The 20,519-nt window shown below is 42.4% G+C and overlaps 1 pseudogene; it reads left to right on the forward strand.

Annotated features, from left to right (window-relative positions):
• Positions 1–526: 526 nt before the first annotated feature.
• On the forward strand, positions 527–17,174 carry LOC115502448 (annotated as a pseudogene).
• The last annotated feature ends 3,345 nt before the right edge of the window (positions 17,175–20,519 follow it).

A 20,519-nucleotide genomic window follows, 5' to 3' on the forward strand; every position in this document is an offset into this window, starting at 1 on the left:
GTGCCACGCGCCTGCGCACTCTCCCGCCCAACTCCGCCGCGGCCCTGACCCCCGGGCCACGCCCTCCGAGCACGGAGGCGCTGGAAGGAGGCGTGTACGCTCGGCGCTCTGCTTCCTCCCCGAGTAGAAGGACAACGCCCCTCCGCCAAGCCCCGCCCCTCCCCCGCTGCTCGGGCTCCGCCCCCCTCGCTCCGCCGCCTCGAGAGTTCAGCCGCCTGCGCGCTCGGAGCCCGGGCGTTTGCCACTGAGGCGCCTCGGCTGAGAGCCGTGGTTTCCGGGCGGAGGACCGGTGGGCTGTTCCGGCGGGTCAGGAGTAGGAGGCCGGGGGCCGGGCAGGTGGGGCGGGCCGCCCTGACCGCGACGGCGGAGCCTGAGTCCGGACGCCGCTGCGGAGCATCCCCTCTGCCGACTACATTTCCAGAGGCCCGCGAGGCGGGTGCGCGGAGGCCGAGGCTGCGGGGCGGGGGCGTGTGCGGGACGCAGAGAGGGCCGGGGGGCGGGGTGTGCGCGCGCGTGGGGGCCGAACGGGCCCCGCCAGGCCGGCGCGACAGGGTATGCTGGCGGGTGTGTGAGAGACAAGTGAGGTGCGAGCGTGTGGAAAGTGAGCTCTCGTGCGAGCCTCGAGGAGAGACTGAGTGGGATGAGTGTGAGCTGCCAGAGACGGTGGGAGGTGTGTGTGTGTGAGTGTGAGCTGCCCGAGATGGTGGAAAGTGTGAGTGTGAGCTGCCCGAGATGGTGGGAGGTGTGTGTGTGAGAGAAAGCGTGAGGTGCCAAGAGCACGTTGGTGTGAGTGTGTGAGACTGGCAGTATGTGTGTTTGGCCTATGAGGTACGAGTGTGTGTGTGTGTGTGAGTGTGAGAGCGGGCATTCCGTATTTAGTGTGTGTGAGATGCGGGGGGAGGGGGCGCGTGACAACTGGAGAGAGCAGGGTGTGTTTGTGTCGTGTTAAAAAGAAAGCCCGGGGCCCAAGTTGGCACCACTTAGGCCGAGTCCCCAGATGGGCAGTTAATACCCAACCTAATTGCAGGTTCAGCCTACCCGAAATGGAGTTTTTACCTGGCCAGTCAAGAATTTTCTGGATGGTACCAATGAGGCAGCCTGTCGCAGGGCCCTCTCCCTCCCACAGAGGAAGAAGAGGTCATCTGTGTGAGACCCCCGGCCATTCCCCCTACGCCTGAAACAGTCCTTTCCCTTTTTTTTCTGATAAAGTCCGCCCCACCTCCTTCCCATTGAAAACACCGGTTTGTACAACTGGTCGGAGCTCCCCTCCACTTGCAGGATGCGATGTAGCCTGTTCTGGAATTGATAAATGGAGCCAATTAGAAATTTACACTTTACCCAGTTGAATTTTGTTCTTGAAACAGTACCTGCCTGTGACAGGAGCCCAGGAGTCTTTGAAGGAGTCCACTGAGAGAGTGTGTGTGTGTGTGTGTGCATGTGCGCACGTGCGCGAGCGAGCCTCGAGTGGGAGAGACCATCATGTTTGTGTGTGAGAGGAAACCTAGTGGTGTGGTTGTGTGTGAGACCAAAGCGAGCAGGGGGGAGACCACGTGAAGCGTCGATTGTCCCCTGAAGGCTTGCAGGGCCTCTCTGGGACCGTGGTGTATGTGACCGCATTTGAGGTGCCTTCCTCGGGATGTGGGTTCTTGGGATTCTGTCCTCTGTGGTCAGGAAGTGGGTGAGATCCCGTGTCCGTGTTGGCGCGTCACCCTGTGTGCTCAGAGCTGGCCCCGAGTGACTGACGTGTAGGGGGACACTACTGGGAAGGTGGATAGCACGACCTTCTTGATGTGTGTTGGGATTTGGTATTGTGTGTTGCTCAGGTGACACTCCTAGACCAGAATTCCCTGCTCCCCGTTCAAGAATTCCAGTAAAAAGCAATAGGTGGGGTGACTGACCGGAGAAGGAGACACCCTCAGTTCTGGGTGCCAAAAAGGGGGGCACACGAAGGGACCGAAGGCGGAGGTGAGAGTGAAGCTGGCAGAATGGGACGCTAAAGGGACCATTGTCCCATGGAGGGAGGCAGGCGAAGCCTGTGGGGGTTTGGGTGGAGGGCCTCCGGTGCATTTAGGAGTCAGATTTTCAGACTGTAGACCATGTCAAAGCATGAAGCAGAGATACAACAAGGGAAAGGTCTGCCTCTACCTGTAAAAATAAGGCCAAAAAGATAGGAAGGGAACTTTTAGGAAACACATTAAATTTAGGGCCTTGAGCATAAGAGAGACATTTGTAAGTTACGGTCCTCTGTGGCCGCAGGGTGCCTGGAATGTCCGGGTTATTTGGGCGGAGGAATCACGGAGAGCAGGAGGAAGAAGAGGAAGACAATTTTCAGGCTTACGATTCTGAGAGTGCAGAGCAGGCCTCACCTTCTCACTCCCCTTTCTGTCCCTCCAGCCCTGTCCTCTGGGACACTGCCGTTCTCCAAGAGAGAAGCCAGGAAGGGAAGGCAGAGATGACTGTTGAACTAGTGAAAGCCATATCCCAGGTTAGTTACTTCCTTTCTCATCCGAGGAAGGCAGTCTTATTCTTTAGGATTTAATAACGCCTCTTTTCTTTAGAAAATTCCCTGATTCACAGCGGCCTTGAAGGGCCTGGTTCCCAGTTTTCCCAGAGGGCACTAACTCAGCGTGCCTCTTCAACTCTTCAATCTCCTGTTAATCCATCTTCGAATCTAAGCTTCCATTATTGCATTTTTAGTTTTAGAATGTCTATTTGATTGTTTAATGTAATTCCCCATTTTCTGCCCAAGTTCAACATCTTTTGTATTAATTCCTTAGAAATATTAATTCTTTTGCCATACTTGTCAGATAATTCTGTCATTTGGATCTCCTGTGAGTTTCTTTCTGTTTTCATATTTTTTTGACGTTTATGTATTTTTGAGACAGAGAGAGACAGAGCATGAACAGGGGAGGGTCAGAGAGAGGGAGACACAGAATCTGAAACAGGCTCCAGGCTCTGAGCTGTCAGCACAGAGCCCGACGCGGGGCTTGAACTCACGGACCGCGAGATCATGACCTGAGCTGAAGTCGGCCGCCTAACTGACTGAGCCACCCAGGCGCCCCCTGTTTTCATATTTTTTTCCTCTTGATTTTGTCTCCTGTGTGTCATTATTTTGGGTTAAGTGCTAGACTTTGTGTATTAAAAAATCTTAGAGATAATTTGAAGCTTTGATATCTTCCTCTTGATAGTTTTCACTTTTTGGAAGTAGATTTTAAAAGTAAACTTTATTTTTATAACAGAAAAAATGCGAAGACAGTACTAGGAGTATCCAAACACCACAGTCAGCTTCCCCTGTTATTAGCGTCTTACATTAGTTAGTATGGTACATTTGTTACAGTTAATGAACCAATATTGGTATGTTGTTATTAACTAAACTTCATGCTTCGTTCAGATTTTCTGTTTTTATTTAATGTATTTTTTTTCTGTTCCAGGATGCTACCCAGGAGACCACATTACATTAGTAGTTCTATCTCCTAAAGCTGTGATAGTTTCTCATACTTTCCTTCTTTTCATTGACCTTGTCAGTTTTGAGGGGTACTCAGGTATTTTGTAGAATGTCTCTCATATCTGCTGTTTTTCGCATGATTAGACTGTAGTAATATTTTTTGAAGGAAGATCACAGAGGTAAAGTTCCATTTTCATCATATAGCAAAGGTTTATGCCATCAATGTGATGAATTACTGTCCCTGATTACTTGGTGGAGGTAGTGTTTGTCAGGTTTCCCCAATGTAAGGTTACTCTTTGTTCCACTTTTTCATACTGTACTCTTCAGAAGGAAGTCACTGTGCGCATCCCACAGCTAAGGAGTGGGAAGTTATGGGGCTCCTGGGAGGCTCAGTCGGTTAAATGTCCAGCTGTTGACTTTGGCTCTTGACTTCGGCTGAGGTCATGATCTTGTGGTCTGTGAGTTTGAGCTCCACATCAGGCTCTGTGCTAACAGCTCAGAGCCTGGAGCCTGCTTCGGATTCTGTGCCTCCCTCTCTCTCTGCCCTACCCCCGCTCATGCTGTGTGTCTCTCTCTCTGTCTCTCTCTCTCTCTCAAAACTAAATAAACTTAAAAAAAAAAAAAAAGAAGCAGGAAGTTGTGTTCTCTCTCGAGAGTGGAGCATCTGAGTAAATGATTTGGAACCCTTCTGTATCGGACATTTGTCTGTTCTCCTCTACTTATTTATGCAGTCGCTTATTTGTATCAGCGTAGATTCATGCATATTTATTTTGTATCATAGGTTGTAATCCAATACTACTTTATTTTGTTGTTCACATCATTCTAGCTTTGGCATTAGGAGCTCTTTTAGCGACTCTTGTGTCCTGGTGACACACCCTGTCGTTGCGGGGTATTTTTTGTGTGCTGAACACTGACTTGGATGCCGCCTATCTAGGTTATCCTGTATCCTTCCACATGAGTCCTACAGTGAGCCACTTCTCCGTGGGGGGATGGTTCACTTTTGCTTCAGGCACACAGCTCTGCTAAGCACAACTCAGTCTAGGCATGAGCTGAAATGCTGAGAGGCAGGGGCTCAGTCCTTCTGAAAGCTGCATTATTTCTGGCTCACCATCCATTCTGGGGTGTAGTCCTTCCTTTGGGCTCTCAACCAAAAGCGTGGGATGTTTACCAGAACCTATGCTTGCAGATTATAGTAACCTGTGAGCAGTCTAGATTAGCATTTATTGTTGTTTCTCCTCACATGTCAGTCTTGAGTCCTTAACTTGTCAGCTGTGAGCATTTTATCAAGCTACTTCTGCTTGGGAAGTCTGAATAAAATCTCACTGGGTATCCTAATATTGGAGATTGTGGAAATAATTTATGGTATAAAGCATGTTTGGGAAATCTTTGCCTTGTCTCTGGGCATTTATGGTATTTTATAATGTGGAAGGGCAAATCCTCTTCCCATTACTCCTCTTCTCCAGAATTCTCTTGACTGTTATTTATTTTTAAGTTTATTCATTTATTTGAGGGTGAGGGAGAGAATCCCAAGAAGGCTCCGTGCTGTCAGCACAGAACCTGACACAGGGCTCAAGCTCACAAACCGTAAGATCATGACCTAAGCTGAAATCAAGAGTCGCACACTTAAATGACTGAGCCACCAGGTGTGCCTCTTGACTGTTCTTAGAAGTTTATTTTTCTAGCAAATATTAGAATCATGCAGTTTTTTTAAAACTGGTTACTTTAGGGGCGCCTGGGTGGCGCAGTTGGTTAAGCGTCCGACTTCAGCCAGGTCACGATCTCGCGGTCCGTGAGTTCGAGCCCCGCGTCGGGCTCTGGGCTGATGGCTCAGAGCCTGGAGCCTGTTTCCGATTCTGTGTCTCCCTCTCTCTCTGCCCCTCGCCCGTTCATGCTCTGTCTCTCTCTGTCCCAAAAATAAATAAACGTTGAAAAAAAAAATTAAAAAAAAATAAAAAAAAATAAAACTGGTTACTTTAGAGTTATTTAGCAAATACTTAAAAAATTTTTTTTTAATGTTTATTCATTTTTGAGAGACGAGAGAGACAGAGCCTGAGTGGGGAAGGGGAAGAGAGAGAGGGAGACGCAGAATCCGAAGCAGGCTCCAGGCTCCGAGCTGCCAGCACAGAGCCCGACGTGGGGCTCGAACCCACGAACTGGGAGATCATCATCTGAGCCGAAGTTGGACGCTCAACTGACTGAGCCACCCAGGCAGCCCCGCAAATACTTTTGACCTTGTCCATGTGAGATAGTCTTTCAGATTCTGGCAGTGCAGCAAGAAAACAAAGACTGGGGGCGCCTGGGTGGCGCAGTCGGTTAAGCGTCCGACTTCAGCCAGGTCACGATCTCGCGGTCCGGGAGTTCGAGCCCCGCGTCGGGCTCTGGGCTGATGGCTCAGAGCCTGGAGCCTGTTTCCGATTCTGTGTCTCCCTCTCTCTCTGCCCCTCCCCCGTTCATGCTCTGTCTCTCTCTGTCCCAAAAAAAATAAATAAATAAACGTTGGAAAACAAAAAAAAAAAAGAAAAGAACAACAAAGACTGTGTCCCTGTGGAACCTCCATTCTAGAAGGGGAAAAAGAATTTGTATACATTAACTAGTGAAACGTGCAGGTCTTTATTTGGACATAGGTTTTCGTTTTTCATGGGCAGATTAATCTGGGAGTACAATTTCTGGGTCATACGGTAAATGCATATTTGAATTCTTAAAACAAATGCTAAACTTTTTCAAAGTGGCCGTGCCACTCTGCAGCCTCAGCAGCAGTGTGTGAGGGCTCCCAGTGTTCTGTGTCCTCTCTAATGTTTGTTACCTGTTTTAGTAGCTTAATTTTATTACCATCTGTTGGTTACTTGTAGATTTTCAAGTAGATAAGGTTTTAAACTCATCTTTTCGTAGTTTTGAAGTGCTCTGAATCCTGACCAGAGAATAGCCTGAAAATTTTGGCGTTTCAAATTTGTGAAGGCTTTTGTTGGCCTAGTATATGGCCAATTTTTCTTTACTGTATATTGGGGTATACCAGAAAGCTAAAAACTGCATTACCCAGGCTTCTTTGCAAATACTGTTCTATATGTGACTTATATATGCCAGGCAGAGGCTTCCAGTGTGATATGGAAGGCAGAAGCCAGCAACAGGAAGCAGTGGTTAAGTTCAGGGAAATAGGATTTTATAGCCAACATGTTGGCACGTATTGGCAGATATGGCCGGTATTGGCAGGGGATTTGGTTGTTCTGGGGCAGCACTGGCTGAAGTTCCTGCTGGTCTAATCCTAGCATGTTATATGCTTAGCTGTGGGTGACACTGGAGAATGGGATTTTGGAAAAATACCATCTTGGTCTAATTGGGCTTTTCTCCTTCTTTGTAGCAGGCAAACCTCATTCTTTAGTCCTTCTGGAAATCCCATATATTATTGGATACCTTGCAATAAATGTGTTTCTTCTTAAAAAAAAATTACAGGCTCTTCAAATGCTGTAAATTAGAATTTCATTGAATATAAGATAATCAGTAAAAAATTAAGTGCTGGACATATGTATATGTAAAGATATCCATATAAACATTGGGAAAATAATTAACCAGGAGTACCAGGATCACAGCAATCCAATTTATTCTTCTGGGGAATAACCAAAATACCCATTTCCTTTCTAGTGACCAAATTGTACCAAATATTGGAAAAAATGTGACCACTTTTTGCTTGCATTGATAAATTCATGTGAGTGAATTTGATTTATAGAAACATGTGAAATGATAGGTATCAGCCAAAATGGTAGCCTCAGCTAGAACTAGAAGGTGCAAACCAGAATTCAGGAAAACCATTAGCTCATGGTGAATCTTAAATTGTTAATACTGGAGCACCTGGCTGGCTCAGTTGGAAGAGCATGTGACTCTTGATCTCTGGGTCATGAATTCGAGTCCCAGATTGGGTATAGAGATTACTTGAAAATAAAATACAACAACAACAACATGTTAATACCTTTATGTGAAAATATATGGAACATTTTCTCAACTGTGTGTGTATCTTCTGAAGTCCCATACATTGAATATCTTTGTATCATACCTTTCTTTAAGTGTTTACTGTGAAAAAGCTAATTAAAATGTTCTGTGCATAGCTCTGTATATAGTCAGTTACCAGTGTCTTTGGTAACTTTGCAAATCAGTCATTGAACATGAAGATTTTTATTTCCTTTCTAAATTTTTTTTTAACGTTTATTCATCTTTGAGAGACAGAGAGAGATAGAGCATGAGCGGGGAAGGGGCAGAGAGAGGGAGACACAGAATCCGAAGCAGGCTCTAGGGTCTGAGCTGTCAAGCACAGAGCCCGATGAGGGGCTTGAACTCATGAACTTAAGATCATGACCTGAGCCAAAGTCGTACACTCAACTGACTGAGCCACCAGGCGCCCCAAAGATTTTTATTTTCAATGGAAATAAAGTTGAAGATGAAAAATGCCCGTAATATTTTTAAAAATTCCTTAGAGCCTGCTGGTGATTGTAACTGGACGTTAATTTTTTCTCAACGCATTTTACTCTTTAAGAAACGAAAAATTATATTTATCTGATTTCGTTTGGATATTGGCTAAGTATACAGGTTTATTGTACTCAGACTCAGTGTACAAATTGGATGTGTTGTAGTCTTATGTTGGGCGATCTCATATTACTACCCAATTTACTCTGGTATGGCATGTCATGCTAGTTCTTAATGACATAGCATGAGAAAATTGCATTCTTGATTATATTCATTATTTTTATTGCATAAGAAAAAATAAAATCAGGCCTTGAATTTCAGTTCAATGCCCCTTCCCTTCTGAAACATTAGGGTCCCATTGAGTACCATTTGTAAAATATCAACTTAGATATTCCTTTTTTGTTGTCTTTAAAGGTTCAACCACAAATGTAGTCATTCCTTGAGGCTCTTATTTAGTGCCCTATGGCCACTTATCCGTATTTCGCCATGCCGAGAAATGGGTTAGCATCCTTTTATACGGTGCAATTTATCACTTCAGTAACTACTATTTTAGGTTGGAGCTTCATGTTATGATGGTTTAATTTTTCTTTCTCCCCCAAGGGCCATTGCTCACATAAAATAGGAACAATTTAAAACTTCAACTTGTATTTATGCATGAAATGAGCATCAGTTAATCAAGAATGTATTTGTATCAGGATGCCTGGGTGGTCCAGTCGCTTAAGCATCTGACTCTTGATTTTGGCTCAGGTCATGATCTCGGGGTGGTGAGATCAAACCCCGCATCAATAGTGCAGAGCCTGCTTGGGGTTCTTTCTCTCTCTGTCTTTGCCCCTCCCCCTCCTTTCAAAATAAATAAACATTAAAAAATTGTATTTGTGTTATTTCAGGACTTGGTGACATTCAAGGATGTAGCAATAGACTTTTCTCAGGAGGAATGGGAATGGCTGAACCCTGCTCAGAGAAGTTTGTACAAGAATATGATGTTGGAGAACTATCGGAACCTGGTATCACTGGGTAAGAGTATTTTTCCTTCTTCATAATTTAGAATTACATTAGGGACTCTTTACATTTGTATTTATTATTAAAAAAATTTTTTAACTGTGTGTAGGTGTATGAAATCTAAGAAACAGAGGACATTCAGGGATTAATGAAAATTTCAGATTAAGTCAGTGGATTTGATATGTATCACATAGTCCATGAGTGTGCCCTTTAGTCATTTGGAAACACAGGGCACGATGTGACTTTTCACTGGTCTCCTGTGCTGCCTTATTTCTTCTCTCCTACTGTACTGTTGTTATTCCCACTTGAGAGTAATGAGGTTCACCAAGAATGTAGCTAATTATTATAAATTTAGAATATGGATTTTTAAAAACTATGTTTTTATAAACTGGCAATAAGTCAAACTGGTGAGACACAAACTATGAAAGTGGCTTCAGATATTCTTAGGGAAACTTACTTGAATCCTTCCCAGCTCTGGGGCCACCTCATTGTCTAGACTAGCTTTCTCTCTCTCTCTCTCTCTCTCTCTCTTTTTTTTTTAATTTAAGTTTTTAATGCTTATTTACTTTTGAGAGAGAGACAGAGACAAAGCACAAGCGAGGGAGGGGCAGAGAGAGAGAGGGAGACACAGAATCCGAAGCAGGCTCCAGGCTCTGAGCTGTCAGCCAGAGCCCGACGCGGGGCTTGAACTCATGGACCATGAGATCATGACCTGAGCCGAAGTCGGAACGCTTAGCCAACTGAGCCACCCAGGCGCCCCTAGACTAGCTTTGTTGTTCTCTAAAAGGCCTCCTTAATCCTGGCTTGTGGTTCATCAAGCTTCTTGAAACCAAATGTATGTCTTTTAGCAAATTTGAGTAATTGTTGACTTGCTTTCTTCTTCAAATAATTTTTTTCTGTTCTCGTCTGGTATTTGAATTACAAATATGTTAGAACCTTTTATATTATGCCCTAGTGACTGAAGATCTGTTCATTATTTGAAGCTTTTCTTGTTTGTATGTCAGATTAGATTAGATAATTTATATTGACTTCAAGTTTATTGACTCTTTGTGTAGCGTCGTCAATGTCTTGTTAAGCCAATGTAATGGATTGGTTAAATTTCAGATAGCTATGTTTCAATTCTCAACTTTCCACTAGGTACTTTTTTTTATAATTTCTATTCTCCTGCTGAGAAATTCTGAGCATATTTTCCTTTACATTTTTGGGTATAGATAAAACAGTGGTTTTTAAATCCTGGTCTGCTAATTTCAACATCTGTGTTATACACTGCTAGGTCTTCATTAATTGCTTATTTTTCTGAGTGTGATTCACTGTGTCCTCTTTCTACTTACGTCTAGTAATTATGGATTTATCTCAAACGCTATAAATAACACATTATAGAGACTGTAGGTTCTGTTATATTCTTCTGAAGAGTTTGTGTTGTTTTTTAAAAGCAGTTAACTTGACTCAGACTCCAAACTCTGTCTCTAGAGGCTCTTTATAGTACATCACTTATTGGGTGTCTGATGATCCTGTGAAAATGCTGGTAGCATTTCTGCCCCCAGCCCCTTAAAATTGTTTAACTTTTATAGAGTTGACCATTGGCAGTCCCACTAGACTATGCCAGAAGCTTTATGTATTCTGTCCTTTAAAATGTGTTTTACTCCTTCATCTAGTCATTTGTGCTGTCTTCTTCCATCAGTATTAAGAAACTGGCTTATAGTTCTGAATACCCAAATCATGGCCAGTTTTCATGTCTTCTTTGTTCTGTATGCAGGACTTTGCCTCTCTAAGCCATATGTGATCTCCTCATTGGAGCAAGGGGGAGAGCCTTGGGAGATAAGAATGAATAGACAGAAAGCCCAGGTGAGTGTGGGAGAACCCGGTAGGGGTATCTTTTCTAGGTAATGGCTCAGCTGTTTTCCAAGGTGGTACTTTTTCTTTCATATGCTTCTTAGAAATTCTTCTCAGCCTTCCAAGCCTGAGGAGAAAACGGAAACTTCACTATGTGGCCTGGGCTCCCCAAACATCTTCTCTTCCACTTGGAGGTATCTCTTCTCTCTAATAAGCTAACTCATTTTTGCAGAAATCTCTCCCCAGCTCTTTCGCATCCCCTCCTTCCTTTTGCCATGTGACTTATACAAGCTTCTCTTTTCTTAAACCTTACTTACCTCCCAAATTAGTCTGCTTAAAAATCAGAACATATGCTACTCCTTTCAATCTTTCTTTGCCTTCTTGTCGCAAATGGGAAAGACTAGCCCCTACCAGCCCTTGTGTAACCAGCTCCATCCTACTTCTCTGACTTATCCTCTAACACTTTTTAGCTTTTTCACTGTACATTAGTGCAAAGCTTCCTAAATGAGGTGAGGTGCCCAGATGTCTTCAAGTGCATTAAAGGTATGCCAGCATACCGAATCTCTAAGCCTTGAGAGACAGGTGAGGCAGAGGACAGTCCTGAGTTCCAAGTTTGCTTGCTTCTGGGTCACAGGCAGTATCATCCTTTGGCCTCTGTGTGTCTTACAAATGTCAATAAGTGCCTGACGGTACAGTTGAGAAGCACTGTTCTTACCCATTAGCACCTTTTCAGAACTTTCCACGCTCTTTACTGATTCAGACTTTGGATTTCCTGTTTTCTCTGCCTAGAATGCTCTGCTCTTGGCTCTCTGTCCATGCTTGACTATCAGACCAGAGCTCAAAAACCATCTCATCAGGGGCCTTCCCTAACCACCTTATATAATGAACATTCCTTATTCCAGCCCAATTACTTTCTACCAAGGTATGTTTGTTTTCTTTGTAACACTCAGGAGAGCCTGTAATTAACCTGTTTATGGTTTACACACCTATTTTCTGCCTCCCCCTCTGAACTGACAGTTCACAACGACAAGGGAATGTTCAGATCATACACGGAAGTTAACACCTTTATGAGATTCTCCCTTCACTTCTTTAACAGTATTTGATCTTCATGTCTTGCGACGATTTGGATCCTAGACTTCCAGGTCCTCCAAATACCCAAATATTGGAAGAGAAATTAGCCCTGCTCAGACACACTTTATACTTTGGTTGTGTGGGAACCTACTATCAGCTTTAAAATAGGGAAATAGAGGAACTTTCTGGATAAGAGGTAATAATTGGCCTTGTGAAGAATAGATGAAGAAGGCGGGGAGGGAGGGGCGGCCTGGGCGCCTGGGTGGCTCAGTAGGTTAAGTGTCCAGCTCTTGATTTTGGCTCAAGTCATGATCTCAGGGTTTATGAGACTGAGCCCTGCACCAGGCTGTGTGCTGACAGTGCAGAGTCTGCTTGGGACTCTGTCTCTCGTGCTGTTCTCTCTCTCTCTCTTTTTTCTCTCAAAATAAATACATATTTTTTTAAAAAAGAAGAAAGAAGGAAGGGGATGAATCCTATAAATTTGGTGGGATTTGAGTCATGGTATAGATTTAAGTATTATTAAGTGAACAAGATACCTCAGCATCTGTGTTGAGAAAGGCCAAAAAGATAAGGGACAGCCATGGCTCCCCATGGGAGGTGGTGTTGAAGACTACCTTCCTGGGAAGAATCAGTGATGTCTCCAGTTTTCTGCTTCTCTGTCCACTGTTGCTCCCCTCATTGTTTATGGAGGAAAAACCATAGATGATTGGTTCATTGAACCTTCAGGTGTCAATTCTAGAATTACCAAAGCCTGAGTATTCCTGATATCAGTAGTGACCTGGGATAGGAAGCTGTTATACCGTAAAGGTCCTTCTTAACTGAGTTAGCAGATTTGATCTCTCCTGTCTCTGAACTCTTATACCAGTTTTGCTTTTTATCACTATGGCTCTGATATTCATATTGATATGTCATATTTTCTTCTCAAGTTACTTTCTTTATTGGTCTTGCCTTTCTTTCTTTTTTTTTTTTTAAGTTTATTTTTTGACAGAGAGAGAGAGAGAGAGAGAGACTGAGTGCAAGGAAGGGCAGAAGAGGGAGACAGAATTCGAAGCAGGCTCCAGGCTCTGAGCTGTCAGCACAGAGCCCAATGCACAGTTCAAACTCAGTCAACCACAAAATCATGACCTGAGCTGAAGTCAGATGCTTAACTGACTGAGCCACCCAGGTGTCCCTGGTCTGGTCTTTCTCATCACTTTCTATACTACTCAAGTATTGTCTTATTATGTTCATGTCCCTAATGCTTGACACATAGAAAATTGCTTCAGGGAGCGTAGGATTAGTCAGTCATTTGCTATGGATAAGTTACAAAAGGAAAGCACTTTCTCTTTTGCCCTTTCCTGAGTATCAACCTTTCCCCTGAAGTTTTCTCTTAGTTATCATCTCTTCAATACAAATTTCTTCTTCGTATATTTATTGAGAACTTCTATATGCCTGAGTTTCTGTGACAGATGTTAAGCGGCTTAGTAGCAGTATTTAAAGCATATGTATTCCTTCCCTGAAGCTTATATTCTAGCTTGCAAAGCAGAAACTTATTTTAAGTGGCAGTAAAAAGAATTAATAATAGTAATACCCATGGGGCGTCTGGGTGGCTGAGTCGGTTAAGCATCTGACTTCAGCCTAAGTCATGATCTCGCGATTGTGGAGTTCAAACCCCACATTGGGCTCTGTCCTGACAGTTCAGAGCCTGGAGGCCTGCTTTGGTTTCGGTGTCTCCCTCTCTCTCTGCCCCTCCCCTGCTCACTCTTTGTCTCTCTCAAAATGAACAGATGTAAGTAATAGCAATACCCACCTACATGTCCATGGTGGGGCACCTGGGTGCCTCAGTTGGTTAAGCATCCACTCCTTATCTCTGCTCCAGTCTTGATCTCAGGGTCGTGAGTTCAAACCTTGCATTGGGCCTCTGCACTGGGCATGAAACCTACTTTAAAAAAAAAAAAAAGACTTAACCCCATTAAGATGTGGCCTGAGAAGTGAGAATGAGTAGATGAATGGAAAAATGCCTTAATATGGAGTCTCAAGTGCAGGCTCTCTGAGAAATGCAGAGTTCACTATTGAACCATGTAGCAATGGTACACACAAACACTATTTTCCGGTTATGAAAGATTAGGAATTTCCTTAAACCCCAAGGGAAGTCATGAAGCATGAGGTATTTGTGGTCAGTCGCTGGGAATCTATAGAGATTTTGATCAGCAGTACTTATGTGATGATACCGGTATTAAACAAAATTAACCTACGTGTATATGCAAGTCAACTAGAAGTGGGGAAGAATACAGGAATGGTATTTAATTTACAGTAGTCATGTTAATGCAGAATAAAATATTGTCATTGTAGCCTACTTCTCCAGGACTCCATTACCTTCATTTAATTTTCTTAATCACCTTTTCTGTGTTTCCCTGAGCTCTTGAGATCTGCTTGCATATTTTTCAGTTGATGTTCCTGTGCATAGCACATTTTGTGGGGTTCACTGTTTTGGAATCACCTTGTCTCATTAAATGTTTCCTTTGTATATCCCATGAATAAGGAAACACTTGCTTATTTGGTATCTTTCAGATTTGGAATCTATGTATGAGACATACGAATTATCTCTGAAGCACTTCGTGTATGATGATGTGCTAATGGAGAGAATTACAGGCAATGGACTGAGCATTCCACTTTCAGCGAAAACTGGAAATGTGAAGATCTTTTTGAGAGGCAGTTGGTAAGTCAAGAGACATTTATCAGGCAAGAAGTAATCACTCATAACAAAATCCTCACTGAGGAAAATAGATCACAAATGTAACAAATCCAACAAATTTGTCCATCTAGACAATGTAGAGGAAAATGTTATAACCATAAATCAGATAAAAAAAAGCTTTTCTCAAAGTTCCATGGTAGTAAAACCCAAGAAGCATATTCAGGAAAAGAAACTTTTAAATGTAATGAATGTGAGAAAACCTTTACCCACAGCTCCTCCCTTACCGTTCATCAGAGAATTCATACTGGTGAAAAACCATATGAATGTAAAGAGTGTGGGAAAGCCTTCAACCAGAGTCAGCACCTTGTTCAACATCATAGGATACATACTGGAGAGAAACTCTTTGAATGTAAAGAGTGTAGGAAAGCCTTCAGCCAAAACGTGCACCTTATTCAGCATCAAAGAATTCACACGGGAGAAAAACCGTATAAATGTACGGAATGTAGAAAAGCCTTCAGCCAACCTGCACACCTTGCTCAACACCAGAGAATTCATACTGGGGAGAAGCCATATGAATGTAAGGAATGTGGGAAAGCCTTCAGTGACGGCTCATCCTTTGCCCGGCATCAGAGATGTCACACCGGCAAAAGACCTTATTGAATGTATTGAATGGTGAGAAGGCCTTCCGGCAGAACACGTCCTTATTCGTCACTGGAGGTACTACCACACTGGGGAGAAGCCTTTTGATTGCATTGATTGTGGGAAGGCTTTCAGTGATCACATAGGCCTTATTCAGCATAGGAGAATTCATACTGGAGAAGCCCTACAAATGTAAGTGTGTGGAAAAACCTTCAGTTATGGCTCATCCCTTACCGTCCATCAGAGAATTCACACAGGAGAGAAACCTTATGAATGTGTCATCTGTGGAAAGCCTTCAGCCATCATGCCTCACTCACACAACACCAAAGAGTGCATTCTGGAGAGAAACCTTATAAATGCAAGGAATGTGGGAAAGCTTTAGACAGAGTATACACCTTGCTAGTCACTTGAGAATTCATACTGGTGAAAAACCTTATGAATGTAAAGAATGTGGAAAAGCTTCAGCATTAGTTCACAGCTGGCTACTCATCTGAGAATTCATACTGGAGAGAAAACCTTATGAATGTAAGGAATGTGGCAAAGCTTTCAACAGAGGGCACACCTTGCCCAACATCATAAAATTCACACAGGAGAGAAACCTTATGAGTGTAAGGAATTGGCAAAGCCTTCAGCCAGACTACCCGCCTTATTCAACATCAGAGAGTTCATACTGGAGAGAAACCCTATATATGTAGTGAATGTGGAAAGGCTTTTAGTGACAGCTCATCCCGTTCTCAGCATCGGAGACTCCATACGGGCCAAAGGCCCTATGAATGTGTTGAATGTGAGAAGGCATTTAGAACAAAATCCTCCCTTATTTGTCATCAAGATGTCATACTGGGGAGAAACCTTATGAATGTAGTGTATGTGGTAAAGCCTTCAGCCATCGCCAATCTCTTACCGTTCATCAGAGAATCCATTCTGGAGAAAAACCGTATGAATGTCAGGAATGTGGGAAAACCTTCAGCCAGATTGGACACCTTAATCTACACAGAAGAATCCATACTGGAGAGAGGTCTTATGAATGTAAGGAATGTGGGAAGGTCTTCAGACAAAGTGCACACCTTACTCATCATCAGAAAGTTCATGCTGCAGAGTCCTCTCAGCCATGCAGCTCTTCCCCACCCCAGATCTCACCAAGCCCTGTGGATATATCTGCTAGATATTTTTGGAATTCATCCACTTTCAGTTCTCATTGCCCTAGTCCAAAACACAGTCATTTCACGTGGACTATTCCGGTGTAAAAACTAGTCTTCCATTCTGTTTATTCCCTTCAAGTTCATCCTTCACAATATTGCCATGGTGGTCTTTTAAAATGTAAGTGTAATTAAACGACCCTCCTCTTAAAACCCTGGTTATGAAAATGTAAACTATTCGATGCGTATAAAGTGCTTAGCATAGTGCCTGACCCAGAGCAAGTAGTACTTGGTAAATGTTAAGGCGGTATCATTAAGAGTCTGCTTAAAATTATTTTTAAACAGTGAACTCTGGAAAGCAGTATATCAGTACTAGGAGATTATGATAATTTTGGAACTGAAACTATATCTTAAGGTGGATAATGAGGATTAGCACGTAGTGTTTTTAAAGTTCGATGTCCTAACAGAATAGCATAGTGGATTTCTTGTGCCTCCGAATCTGTATTCTTTGTTGCTGCAGAAATCAGTGTGACCTGATACATAGAATATGTTTTAGGAAGTGTCTAGAGCTCTGGCTAATACTGAAACAAAAGAATTAGAATTCCCTGGTAAGAAGTATGACTGTGTTTAATCAAGGCAAAAAATAAAAATTCCTTAATACTGAAACTTAAACAATAGAGACCTTGAATAATCTAGCCTATTTTAAGATACCTGGGTTCACAGATTAATTCCAAACTTTCAAGGAATCACTAATTAAACTGTTGTAGAGTATAGAAAAAATATTTAAAATGCAATACTTTGAAGTGTTTGGAATCCTTCTTTCATGAGGCTAGTTCAATTCTGATATCAGCTCCCCCCAAAAATGAAATGATAGATTAATTTACTTATGGTTCTGTATAGAAAAGAAATTATTTTTTTATTTTGTAAAAAAAAATTTTAATGTTTATTTTTGAGAGAGAGAGAGAAAGAGCAGGGGAGGAGCAGAGAGTGAGGGAGACCCAGAACCCGAAGCAGGCTCCAGGCTCTGAGCTGTCAGCACAGAGCCCTATGTGGGGCTTGAACTCACGAGCTGTGAGATCATGACCTGAGCCATGAAGTTGGATGCTTCACTGACTGTGCCACCCAGGCACCCCTAGAAAGGAAATTATTAATTTCAACTGAAGGAGACCGGAGGTGGTGAATAAATGGAGATCCATACATGTTTCTAGATGGAAGTTTCAATATTGTAAAGATGTCTACATTCACTCAATTCCAGTCATGATTACTAGGATATTTTTTACATTGACAGTTTTGTTCCGAAAATCATGCACAGTGGTAAATAGGCTAGCATTACAGGAAACTTTTGGAAAAGATCATATACCCATGAATTCAGTTTGTTGCAAAAGTAGTATTGTTTTAAGTTTCTGTTTATTTTTAAGTGATCTCTACACCCAGTGTGGGGGACCCCGAGATCAAGAGTCACATGCTCCTCCAAAGGAGGCAGCCAGGCGCCCTGCAAAAGCAATATTTTTGATACATCGCTGGGGGAGATGGATTATTATAGATGGTGTTTGGCAGTTAGTTATCCAACTGGAAGTAAAGTCAAATCCACATTTTACTCCTTACAGAGAAGTTCACTGAATATGGATTAAAGATGTAATAGGAAACACAATATTAAGATTTTAGAAGGGACTATAGAATATTCGTAACCCTTTGAGTTCAGGGAGACTTGGTAAGGTGGATACAGAGTCCAGAAGTCATGAAAAGAGGGTGACAGAAAGGAGCACATAAAAGACTTAGAGCTTTTCCATGGTACAAGACACTATGCTAAGTTAAAAGGAACATGACGGGTTGGGAGATCTTTAAACAGATACATATTATGAAGGCCATAGCCCTTCTAAAAAGTGCTGTTGAGAAGCAGCAAGGATAAGAAACAGTCTGACAAAGCACATCAACAAGCGACTCACAGATGGTGAAAATGAAATCGTCAAATAAAATCGTGGAAGTTCCTAACTGCAACAATGATCACATAAATTGAAATTTCAAAAAGCCCTTGACACCAACATAACCAGCCCTGATTTTATGGATAAAATCCAGTACTGTTGCAGATGTGAAGAATATATTTTTATATATTGGGAAATTAATTGATTAAAAGCCATCTTCAGAGCTAATTTGTTACCCGTCAGCATTTTAAATGTTGACTAATCCCTGCTGCATTTCTAAATCTAGGAACTTATTTTCTTGAAAAGCACAAGTGCAGAAATACAGATGCATATGCACATTAATTATAGAATTGCAAGAAATTTGGAGCAGCTTAAATGTCCAGCACTAGTAAACTAGTTACCTAATCAGTTAATTTATAGAAAATTCAGTAGGTTATATAGTTACTGAAAAGAATGGGGTAGATTTTCATACAGAAAGACCTCTTATAATTTACTAATTGAGGGTGTGATTTTCATAACTATAATATAATTGCATGGTTACAAATACCTAAAATTTATAAAGTTAAAATCATGAAAAACATACATATCAGATACTTTTGTCTGCAATACAAATTGAAGCCACACCCACAGAAATACACGTAGATTTTTCCTCTGATGTCATTAAGTGAGGTTTCGTTTGTGTTGCCATTGTACCTAGTTTTTAATCCAATCAGAAACTCGCTTTGGGACCCAGGACACAGTGGAAAATGAGTCATCCTTTGGCCACAACTTGTGTTCCTGCCTCTCTGATGACTAGAGCAGGACGTGCTTCGTGTTCTTTCCACATTGTTTGCCACTAGTAATCTTGCTTTCACTTTAAAATTATATTCAGTTCTTTTGCTGTCAACCAAAGAGACCTAACCAATACAGAAGTTGGTGTCCTTGAGTGGGTTTCAGGCAAAACATCCTCAGCAAATGTGGGTTATTCTGAAAGTTTGGTTATCGGATGAAATGGAGCGAAGGATTAGAAGGCCCCTATTCGTATTTTGTGCTATGCAAGAAGCATGCCTTGACAGCAACAGTGAGACAGCTCGTCAGCTGTGTCTAGATTATTTTTAGACCAATCAAAAGGACAAAGAGTGCCAGTTGAAGGGTTTTGGATGAGGTTCATGCATAATGGAATTGGAGAAGATAAAGCAAAAGAAATAACGACTTAAAATTTTTGCTTTACGGCATGGACTAGAACACCAGCCATTTTGCAATAGACTTGAAAGCCTTCCTTGTAGCACTCTGGCTGTGATTGCTAAATATCAAAGAATGAGCTGTAACGCCAAGTGAATTCACAATTTTGTCAGATTTCCAAAGGAAAATGTTTGGCATTCATGAGGGACAGTTGGTATACTGGTTATTAGAATGATGATTTGTGGGAGAATTTGGGGATTTTAAAACTCTTAAGCCCCTAAGAAACCTTAAGGAACCATACCAACTCATTACCCTTTGCCTGAGATCACTGTGGATGAAGCCTGACCTGTTTCCCTTTTAGCTCACCAACACTGTGGCTTCATTGATTTTAAAAAGAAACAAACAAACAAAAAAATCTGATTTCAAAGTGGCCTAGAGATATACAGAAGAAAAGAGGTTAGAGAAGGGTTGAAAGACTCCTGAAAGGGGCGCCTGGGTGGCGCAGTCGGTTGGGCGTCCGACTTCAGCCAGGTCACGATCTCGCGGTCCGTGAGTTCGAGCCCCGCGTCAGGCTCTGGGCTGACGGCTCGGAGCCTGGAGCCTGTTTCTGATTCTGTGTCTCCCTCTCTCTCTGCCCCTCCCCCCGTTCATGCTCTGTCTCTCTCTGTCTCAAAAATAAATAAACGTTAAAAAAAAAAAATTAAAAAAAAAAAAAAAAAGACTCCTGAAAGTATCAACGTTTATTATCAGAATCTACAAGATGTTTGCAAAAATGGGTTTTCATAGTACTTGACCTCAGACGTTGGAACAAAATTTTGAACTGGTTGTATTTATGGGTAGGTACGTTGGGTATTGCATATTTGATGTCCTAATTTGTGCAGTTTAGTGTTTTTCTCTTAATTTTCTGTGTACATAAATACAAATCTATTAAATCCTGACCAAAACTACATGACATTTAAAGCCAAGAAATGATCTTGCCTGATAGACAGGAAGGAACTGGAAAATTTGGGATGCTGAATTTGCTTTCTCATGTCTGAGTTTCTCACTTACCTTGTCATTGGGCTCCCTGAGACAGGGCCAAAATGCCTTTGCTTGAATCTGTGCCAGGAGGAAAGCATCACTATTTCTTTACTCACTGTCCTTAAGATGTCTGGCATCCTGGGAAGGGGGGATGCTTTTAGAAAGGG

Source organism: Lynx canadensis, chromosome E2, assembly GCF_007474595.2.
Source record: "Lynx canadensis isolate LIC74 chromosome E2, mLynCan4.pri.v2, whole genome shotgun sequence".
Lineage (NCBI taxonomy): Eukaryota > Metazoa > Chordata > Mammalia > Carnivora > Felidae > Lynx > Lynx canadensis.